We start from the raw sequence: 11,231 nt of genomic DNA, 5'->3' as shown, positions 1-11,231 counted from the left end.
ATTCACTGAGTTTCACTGTAAGCACGCAGTGGTTTATGGCTTGACAAGGCCTAGACTCTTGAAAACCTTGAAAGTGAAGCTGTTCACGGTGGAGTGGAATTACTGCAATGTTGTTGTTACTCTGTGTTTGTATACTGCATATTTGGCTTGCACTTGCTCCTGCTTGCTACAGTATTTGTGTGCTTTTTATGGGAATGACTGTAAAACACGATGGGGAGACTTTGAGTAAAATACAGCGGAGGATAAGTGAGCAGTAATAATGTAATTATTACAATAAGACACCAAGGGGGATTTTTGAATCCTTTTGACAGTTTTTTTTTCTTCTTTGCGGGTCCACAAAATAAGAAGATTACGTGTTTCAACAAGTTGCCATGATGAAATAAATCAAAAAGATGGCGTGCCAAAAAAATTACAGCTCTGTCAGGATTGCAGTCTAGTTTACATTTTCGGTTGAAATCTGAAGAAAATTAGAAAATTACAAAAACAAATTAAAAAAATACAGTCATTGTGCAGGGGAGGTGTGAAGCCCAAGGGGCCTATTATACAAAAGTCCCCTCCTCCTGTGATTGAAAATGGAATTAGAAATCAAACATTCAAAACAAACAAACATGGAAAACAACATAATGAACAGCCAAAATAAGGGGGAGAGGGAGGAGGCTCCTCAGTCAGATCAGTGTTTCCCCGACAACATTTTCTCTAATGAAGCATTATTAAAACTGTTTTGTTACTATGTTTGTATTTATCGTGCAGTTGTGATGTTAAAACTATGTTTTATGTCAATATTGAACTTAACTTGCCAATACAAAACTCAGTTTTTCTCAACCTGATTGATCTTGTGATCTAGTTTGAGACTCAGAATTTCTTTGATTCTTCCATTTTCAGGTTGTGTTCCAACTTAGCTCTTAAAGCCCCTGGAGAGCAAGTTTTCCATCTTAATTTTTTTTTTAATGACATGCGTCTCCACCTGCCAGGGACCTTTGAAAGTCAACCCCTTGTTTATTTTGTGCTACAGTCTTTCACTTTTCATTTGCCTACTCATTTATTTTCTGAGAGGAGCAATTCACATTTTTCTCCCACCACTAGAGAGCGCAGCTGAGCGCAGAAAGCAGAAACCTCCCTCTCTTGGTCTCTCGCCGCTGCTGCATCTGAGACAGCCCTTCAATTCTGCAAATTTCCTCAATGTGGGATTAATAAAGGCAATCTATTCTATTCTATTCTATTCGTTTCTGTCAAAATGAAACAGGAGACACTGAAACGACAGACCATGACCTGTCATTCCCTGATGAGCCCATATGATTTGGAGGCTTTTGGACGTATACGCACTCCACGGCCTTTAGAGGTGAAGACTAAATCCAAGAACTCTGGCTTTGTAGAGGGTATACTGTAGGTGTTTCTGCGATGAACTGCCGCCGCCTTGTCCAGGGTGTCACGCTGCCTTCGTCCTATGACAGCTGGAAGCTCCAGTAGACCTCCACAACCCTGAGTGCAGGAAGCAGGGGGTATTGAAAATGGATGGATGAATGGATGAATGGACAGTAGTCGTTTTTTCTTTCCTACCTTGGCATGTTTGGACGGATATCTGTTAGTCAGAAGTGTCACCTGATGGAAGTATGACATGTCTTTCCATGAAGCCATCACACAACCGTCAGGTGACACTTATGAGGTAGACAGAAGATGTCAGTTGAAACATTTCAAGTGTTTGCTGGCATTCATCAAAATGTGGCTCTGGAAAGTTTTCTAGGTCAGCTGTGGACCTACGTGTGATAAATACTGTTAAGAATGTGTCCTAACACACTTTTTTTTACAAGTTTTTGCAAATGTATAAAAAGTTAGGTTAAACAGTAGTGCACATCTTTTGGCCGTCACGTGTTCTCGGCAATATTCAGTCTTCAGCCGTGTTCTCCTGAATGGTGTCTTGTCAATGAAGACAGGATCCAGTAGCGCATGCGCGACTGTCTCAGTACAATCCATGGTGTCTTGTAAAAAAAGAAAGAGAGCAGGGAACAGAATATAGTGAGTACCTTCATGTGATGAATGATGATTCCTAAAATTGAATGAATTGTGGGGAAAATGCTGTAATAGGGTGACAGTATATAAAAAAATGCAATTATACACACAGAGAAATAATGACCTGTTATTGAAAATGTAAAACAAATTGAGTGAAAGTTGTAAAATCACAAATAATTCTTTGGCAGTCTGCACCACCAGAAAAAGTTAACCGTGTGTTCTTTAAGCAGGTAATGTTAAAGCCGTCTCCCTTCACCTGCGCAGCCTTGAGACCATGAGAATAGAAGAATTGAAATCTCTGATAATGTATATATATATGTATATATATACATATATATATGTATATATATATATATATGTATATACATATATATATATATGTATATATATATATATATATATATATATATATATATATATACATGTATACATATATATGTATATATATGTATATATATATATATATATATATATATATATATATATATATATATATATATATATATATATAAGAGAGGAGAAGCACATATATATATATATATATATATATATATATATATATATATATATATACATATATATATATATATATATATATATATATATGTATATATATATATATATATACATGTATACATATATATGTATGTATATATATGTATATATATATATATATATATATATGTATATATATATATATATATACATATATATATATATATATAAGAGAGGAGAAGCACAGCGTCACTGCAACACACTGCACACAGACTCCGCTGTGGTTGTACACAGCCAGGAGAAACTGTCCCTTGAACTCTGCTGCTTCTCGTGCGAAAGCAGTGGGTTATGCAGGTTTGCAGAGGCTGCATTTCTCAACGGCTCTTACCGTTCAGAATTCAGAAGTCAATCTCACAACCTCGTGGAGGCAAAACTCCCAAGCAAGTTGATTTTTTTACTGAGCAGAACCAGAACCAAGACCAAGACCGGTTGCGTTCCTCCCTGTGGCCATCAGTCTCTACACTTTAATCAGCGCTGTGTTTTCACTCATCTCACACATTTAATTGTTGCATTTGATGGTTCTGCACTCTCGAAGTTTCATTTGCTAAGATTGCCCTGTTAATTTGTAAATGCTGTTGATTTTACAACCCCTTTTTAACTTCTGCCTGTAGCGTTTAAGAATGAGAAAATCAACACTTCATTAATCCCAAACTGGGGGAAGGTGCCTAATTACAGCAGCATCTAAATGCTGGAGAGAGAGGGAGGGGGGGGGGGGGTAGGAGATGACACATTGCTATCGTCTTCCGCCTTTTCGCTCTCTAACGCCCTCTCTTGGTCTCTCACCACTGTGGCATCTGAGACAGCGACAGAAGGACTTCATGAAGGCCGACAATATATATATTTTTTTGTCCCATCCACCTAATATCAAGCTATTAACTGGTCAATTCACCCCTCACTCTGAAGGCAAGACCCACAGCTCAGCCTTCTTCGGAACTCATGAAGTCCAAACCAATGAACAGAGCCAGTTAACCGGATCTTGAGAATGATGATCTGATAACAATGAAAATAGTGGATTACCCCTTTAACTTAGTTAACATACTTACCCAGGGGTCTTAAAACCAAGTGACTAAATCTAAATCTAAATCTAAATCTAATCTCTGTTATGTTGTTTTATGGGGTATTTCACAACTTAACATCGTCCATTTTACCTTCTGAACAGAGACGTAACTCTTAGACCCCGAATCCCCGTAAAACACTTTGTGTGACTTGCCGAAGTTCACTTTTAAGCACGTCTTCCCATCGGTACATGGAGAGGCTGCTTCGCACCGCTTGGCAGCAGGCGAGCCATGCCCATATGCACCTGTCAGTCACATATCGGTCACCTGCCAATATCGCCACATACATGAAAAGCATTCATTGCAACTCCTTCCAACTCTGTTCGTTAACACCGTTCCGACCAGACAGACAAAGAAACGTTCAAAAAACAAAACAAAAACATGGAACGTGATCACTTGGACCACAGATGCGAGTAAACAAAGGTAGCCAGTTAACATAGTAGCGAGTTGAACCGGAACGCCGGTCCATCAACGTAAGTGTACAAAAGTAAGTGCTGATTGGCCGAAGAGGAGTCCTGTGTATCTGAGCTCGATTGCTCTTCCCCTTCATCCTCAAGCACCCGGATGTCTGTCACAGTAAATTGAAACTGAATTTTAGAGAAGCGAATTTGAATTTTGAGAACTGAACTTGAATTGTGAGAACTGAATGTGAAGATGTCTAGACAGTTGGATTTTCAGTGACAATCAATTTTTTTTTATTGAATTTCAATTTCAAATTTGACTATTTAAATACAGTTTTTCAATGCAATGATTCAAATTTAACAATACAATTTCAAATTATGTGATTCAAATTCAAAATTTGAATTCAATTATTCGCATTTAGCTATTCAAATTCAAATATAAATGATTCAAATTCAGTTTCTGGTGGCTAAAAAATAGAATTTTGAGCAATTTCATGAAAGCGCTGAGGAGAAAGATGTTCTGATTCTCTGGGGTTTGGCAGGAAGACACACCAGGTGGGCATTTTAATAAGGATACCCACTAAGTCTCTCATTGGAATGCAGCAACCTGAGTACGGGAGAAGCAGTTGTAGAAACCAAGGAGGGGGGCAGGTAGGAGGCGTGGGGTGGTGTGTGGGTGGGGGGTTATGAAATTGTGATAATTGAATGTAGTCACGGTCAGCCCTCAGAAGGTTGCTGAATCACTCTCCAGCTGCCACTGTCCATAAGTGGTCGTGTGCTTGAGAAAGACGCTGAAAGGCCAGCTGATTATCATGAGCTGGTCGTGCTTTGCATGGAATGCCGGTGTCAATGAACGAATGGGATGCAGTGAAAGTGTTTTGTGCTGTAAGTACAATTTGTTCATCACTTGCTAACAAGTTCCAAAAACTGCTGCTTTCAATAGAAGGCAATTCATGAGGTCACCACGTTCAACATTTTACACAGAACACAGCTTGTGTAAGTGAGACTATTTAGGCTGTGTTTAGCTTTCATCTTTCATTTAGATGTTTTTTTAATGTCCTTTCCCACTATAACTATTCTAACTTTACTGAACGACAACATTGATTGAATTTGTTTTAATCAGTATCGGATACATTTAAAGGTCAGCAACGTCTTTCACTCTCACTCCCCCTGCTGAACTTGCCAGTGAGCTACGGTGGCCTGCACACACAAACCTGGATACCACACCCACCTTCTTCTTCATTGGTTTATTTGAAGACGTGAGCAGTCACCCAAATTACGAAAAGCGTTGTCAGGCAGGCTGGATTGTCCACACCAGGCTTCCTTAGAAAAACATGGCAACTCATGGCAGTGAATTACGTTTTTGTTGATATAAACAACATAAATTAAGCCAACTATTACATATTGGACTTTTAAATTCATTCAAATAATTCCACATAATCGTTCGACGTCTGCAACAGGTAGAAAGAAACATTTTCCAGACTATGAGGGACTTTGGTTGTAATTGTCTGTCACAAGGGCTGGGAAGCACTTTCCAGCGGTGTGCCGGTGTGCTTATCTTCCCTGAGACACTTAACAAGAAACCTTGAGATAGTCTGTCTTGGTTATATTTATAAAGGACTGTACTTGATTCATGGCTTCATTTTTATTAATACATAATTATATAAGTGACAGAGGAAAATTCCAATTATTGTCTTCTATTTCATTTTACTATATTATTTCCCAGGCCTGCCGTCAAAGTTGTGTGTGCCTTCGGGCACTGCTATGAGAAGATCTCATACTTACATACTTTAGTTAGTTTACATGCTGTACTAGAACTTATTGTTTCAGTTCGGTTTCCACTTCTTGGGAAGTCCATTCACAGCATTATTGATCTGTGTCAGCTTTGGTGTGAAATCTGTATGGTTTACCATAATCCCAAAGGCCATGTCTTGCTCTCTTATTTTAGTGTTGTGGAATTTATTTATCATACATCAGAGGTCGGTCTGCTGGACAAGACAAGGTTTATGCAGGCTTGCAGGAGCAGGTTACACAGAACACAGAGTATTCCGGAGAAGTGCACACCCAACTGTAAGCAGCAGAGTGGACACGCAAACAGGTGATACAGTCATGAGCGTCACTAGCTCAGCATCAACATACAGGCTGCATTCATTGTCTTTGTGTATGGCTCTTCCTTGTAGTCGAATGTCACCCTTTCCTGCATGTGGATAGGAAGACCATTGAGTTGTTGCCCACAGCATGTCTGTTTCAATAAGCAGTATTGATCAGAACAAGGTCTTAAGCTATAGCAACCATAAAAAAAGACAAGATCATGTGGTTTCTTCGGGTGCAGACAAGCCATTATACATACAAGCTGTTATTTTCCATCACAGTAGCCACTTTTGTGTGAAAAGGGAGACAACCAAGAAGTGAAACTTCTAAACAAAACAAAGATTATTGACAAAAGTAAAGCCAACACATGTTTAACTGGGAACAGAAGATGGGCTCAGGACAGTTTGAATGTATAATTGAGCCGACAAATTACTCCCTTCAGAACCATCAATTAATGTTAAAGAGGAGGTTGTTGCAAGGTTTCCTAAATAAAAGCAAAGTGCTCAAATTGTGGGAACTTTCAATAAGCAGGGCCGTGCCACAAAATCTGCGGGTGTGCATGCATACCAAATGGTTTTCTGCCAATTACCATGACCCCATGGTGACAGTGGAGATGCTGATAAGACTTTTCTTAATGAGTGTCGAGAATCTAGCCACGAATCTAAAAAACAACTGGTATGTGGCCAAAAAATTGCACTGAGTCCCTTGGTTTACTCCTGGGCTGCAGAACTGTCTGTAAACACAGACGAACAGTTACCATGTTCACAAAGTATGACTGACGTACACACTCAATTTCAGTGAGAAGTTACCTACAAGCTACAGGATTTTTATTTTTATATTTTACTTTCATTCACCCTTGTTCTTGGTTTGACCACACAAATTATCAATTAATAAGTGCAATCAAGAGTGAGAAAATCTGTGTTTGATGATTCTCATCCCTTTCGAACCCTGTTGGAGCTTCTGAGGTCTGATGGACACTCATCTAGCAACATTACTGTCCACCTGGAGACATATATGGAAAAAGAATTGACTGACATTAACATTAGCTGGGAAATGCACTGACATTTCTGACAGTTGTATTGTCCCTTTGACAAGCTGTCACTCAGTGCGTTTACATGGCACTAGAGAAATTCGAATTATTGCCTTAGTCCGATTATGATCGGAGAACTCACGTGCATGTAAACACCTTAGTCCGATTATGATCGGAGTTTGAGAACTCCGATTGGAATCGGAGAACTCCGACTGAGACACCCAGATAATGCGTTTGGAATTCGAATTTCTCTGCAATGTATACGCCTTAGTTGGACTATTAATTGTGTTGTTGCCAAAACAATTTTCCATGTCAGTGGAATTTCAGTTCAGTTCTGTTCATTTCATGGGAGTCTTGTTTAATTTAATCATTATAATTGCAACTTCCATTGTTCCTTCTTGTGTGACTCCTTCTTGCCAACCCCACTTTGGTAGACAGTGGGAGAACTCCACACAGAGACCACCGGCCTGATGATTAAACCTGCAGCATTAAGCTGAGTCTTGATGAGGGGGGTAAATGAATCTAAAAATAGATTCACATACTGCCTGCGAGGAAATGCTCAGTTTTAATTCCTGTAATTCTAAAGCCCCTTGTTCATCACGCTCCTTCCTATACTGCCCTACCCACAAGATGAAACATTAACAAAGGGTGGCTGTAAGCACTGTAAAGAGAAGAAGCATGGGGATAGAGCTTATGTAGAGTAAATGGAGGGAGAAGAAGTGCAGGATCTCCAGGATAACAATATCCACAAGAAGAAGGCGAAGAAGACGAGTGCTGACTGAAAGACAGACATGTTGGTTTGGATGACGGTGAAGTCAATCTTCTGCTTTGGGTAACTTCTCCTTCTCTTGTCCTTCACTTTTTGAAGCCAGTCAAGAAAGAGACGGTACAGCAAATGTCCTATTTCTGAGTGAATTGGTAAGTGTTCGTCCAAGAAAACCCCAGAAGAAAAACAACTTTGCTATTATTCCCCATTTTAGCCACTTTTAGCCATGTGATTCAACCCCTGCTGTGCCTGCAGTCAGACAATGAAAACACCCCGAATGAGTGCACGGGAAGTGGTTGTAGAAAACACGAGAAGTGGTTGTAGAAAACACGAGAAGTGGTTGTAGAAAACAAAATGAATCAAATGAAACTCAGCCTATTTCACTTCAGTCTAATGAAACCACTTTGTTTAATTGCTCAAATCCTCTGAGTTGTGGGTATTGGCATGGTGCTGTGATCAGCACAACGCTTTTGACACTTTCACAAAGAAGATGAAACATTTTTTTTTTTCAATTGAGCTTGATGTTCTGTAATTTCGTAAAGGGATGCATCAAAGGAACGTGATTGACCAAAAAAAGAAAAAAGAAGGGGGCAACATTATTTGGTTTGGTTGGTTTGATTTTTTTTTTCAATTGGTTATGTTTATTGAGTTTATCTATATTGCTATTCATTCTAACAGGTGCATAATGATTATCTTTTTGTTTTTGTTTTTGTTTAAATATGCCCTCTGGTAGTATGTTTGTCCTATCACCATTTTATGTTTCAATTTTTTGTTTCGTTTTTTTGAACAACCAGTCACACTGAGCTACACCAATAGCAGTACCAGTGTCCTCTTCCATTTGGTCACATCTGAGGGCCACAACAGGGAGGGAAAGAGAGAGCCAAGAAACCAAAACCTACCACTTTTTTGCTTAATTTGCATTTCTGTCAGTTTTAAGAGACTGGACTTGAATATTTATGCTGGCAAAATAAAGATGATACTTGTTGACCTTGTGTGGCTGGATGTGTGCATTCCTGGCTGTCTTTGTCGTATAGAACGAGGACTCTCTGACTCTGTCGCAAAAGAGACATAAAAAGGCATTCAAAAGATGTCAGGCGGTGAAAGACCGAGTTCTATCACAGGCGATTTGAGATTAATGAGGTACTTACACGATGAGGTACTTACATAAGGACCTAACTGCTTTGAAAGCTCAGAGAAGACACTAAAGTGTAAAACGTCTAAATGAATTGTAAATAAACGAGAAGCTGAGTGCAGAGGCTCAGTAAGAGGACCCAGGGAGAGCGCTCAAAGTAATGCATTAACAGCTTTCTTTGATTAGAAATTCAATCAATGATTTAAACGAGTGAAAAACTGGAAAAGATTGTCAATCAAACTGCGCTCCTGCCGCGATATCACACAAAAATAATTGACGGAAAGTAAAAAGAATTTTAAAAAAAAAGAAGAAAAAAGATGACTATCACAACAGCAACAACCTCATTGATGGAGGAGCTGAAATCGTAAGGAAAGCGTTATGACGTAGAAGAATTTTCCTGGACAAAACTGGTATTTTAAACAACAACGACGAATGTATGTATTTATGAGAGGTTCTGGTTTTCAAGGACTGGATTACATTATATCTGCCTGGAGCCACATTATCGAAAGGTGGAGCCACAACTGCAGTATCCGGTTCCAGAACAGCTAATTGGATTTAGTTGAATCAAATCTGAGTCTGTACACCTTGAGTGAAGCAGCACGCACCACAACGATAAAATGTCAGCAATGGAGTCCCGATACCTCGAGTCGCCATGGCAACAAATGAAAAGAAGCATTGGCCTCATTTTACATAAATAGAACCAGCGCCCAGTCCATTCATTTGGACATACGTTTATACCAAATGTTAATTGTTAATCAAAGTCTATTTGATACTGCTTACAGTAATCATCTCCCAACATCACTTGAAGCACAGCACATTTCCCCAGCCAAGTAACTCTTTCTACATCTGAAGATGGACATGGAAATGGGCCGACAGCGAGAACCCCTGGGCCACCATCACCTCCACCCTGGCCAAGAAGGTGAACCAACAAATCCTTTTTTTTTTTGAGGACACTGAGGAAACACCAACTGTCTGCATCCATTCTGATGAATATCTACCTCTGTGCGATAGGGAGCCTCCTGACCAGCTGTGCCACAGTGGGGTGTAGAAACCATCTCTGTCACTGGTGGTAAGATGCTGCAGCGGGTTGTGAAAACCGCCCAACGCGCAACAGCAGCCCGTTGCACCCCAAACTGAGTGCTGAGAACAAGAGAGAACAATAGTATCCACCCATAGAAGGGTTCTTTTATATCTACATACTGCAAAGTTCTTACCAAAGAATATAACAATTGTACCCATTGTTGGGGGGTGAGATCACCTAATGATTCCCGAGCGCTTGCACCTCAGCTGCTCACCGCTTCCTCGGGGGATGGGTGAAATGCAGAGGACAAATTTTGCATTCTCAAATAATTAGTGGGACTTGAACTTTATTTTACTTTTTTATACAATTGTCTTGCAGTTGTGAATTAGTCACAGTCGTCAAGTTCAACATAGGCCAAGGCGTGAGATAAACACTGATAAAGACATCACAGACATAAAAGCATCGTAAAAACATTCTTGGGCATGTGTCAAATTTTTTAAAAGGTGCATCTAAAGACGCTAAGAGCATTTCATTCCAGTCAGTGTGAGAGAGAACGGCTCTGGGGAGGAAACGTTTGTGAGTCTTGATGTGAATGTTTTTATGAAGGGATTTTTTTTCTTAATTTTTTCGGGGGCTGAGCGGGGGCAGTGTAGCACGCCGCCATGAAACTGAATACTTTCAATGGCAGCTCGATAAAATGCCAACAGCAGTTCATGAGTTAATATGTTTTTCCTGAGCACCCTCAGAAAGGGTTAGCGATACCCAGGGATTGGCTCAAGAACTCAGAAACACAGTTGAAAAAGACAAAATATTAATAGATCACATAACATTCTCACGTCATTCTTCACAATAACACTCATAAGCCCCCAGTTTACACATTGAATGAGAAAGCTTGAAACGGTACAAAACTGATGACACGCACAAAGCTGACAATTAGCAGGCTTCTCCATCCAACTGCATTTCATGTCCAAAACAATAATATTTGAGTGCATAAAAATTACAGCTGGCACTATCCACGACAATGATCAACTTTTTCAAGGAGAGCCTAGAAATAGCCATTCAGACAGCACCCCCAATACATAGTGCATAAACACACTGGAAATGACAAAGATTAGACAAAAGAAAAAAACAAGAACTCACCAAAAAACACCATAGACAGCAGCGGCATCATAC

Source organism: Nelusetta ayraudi, unplaced genomic scaffold, assembly GCF_046127955.1.
Source record: "Nelusetta ayraudi isolate G7.1 ecotype Tasmania unplaced genomic scaffold, CSIRO-AGI_Nayr_v1 ptg000004l, whole genome shotgun sequence".
Lineage (NCBI taxonomy): Eukaryota > Metazoa > Chordata > Actinopteri > Tetraodontiformes > Monacanthidae > Nelusetta > Nelusetta ayraudi.
The sequence above is the reverse complement of the archived record's forward strand: the minus strand, read 5'-3'. Positions refer to the sequence as shown.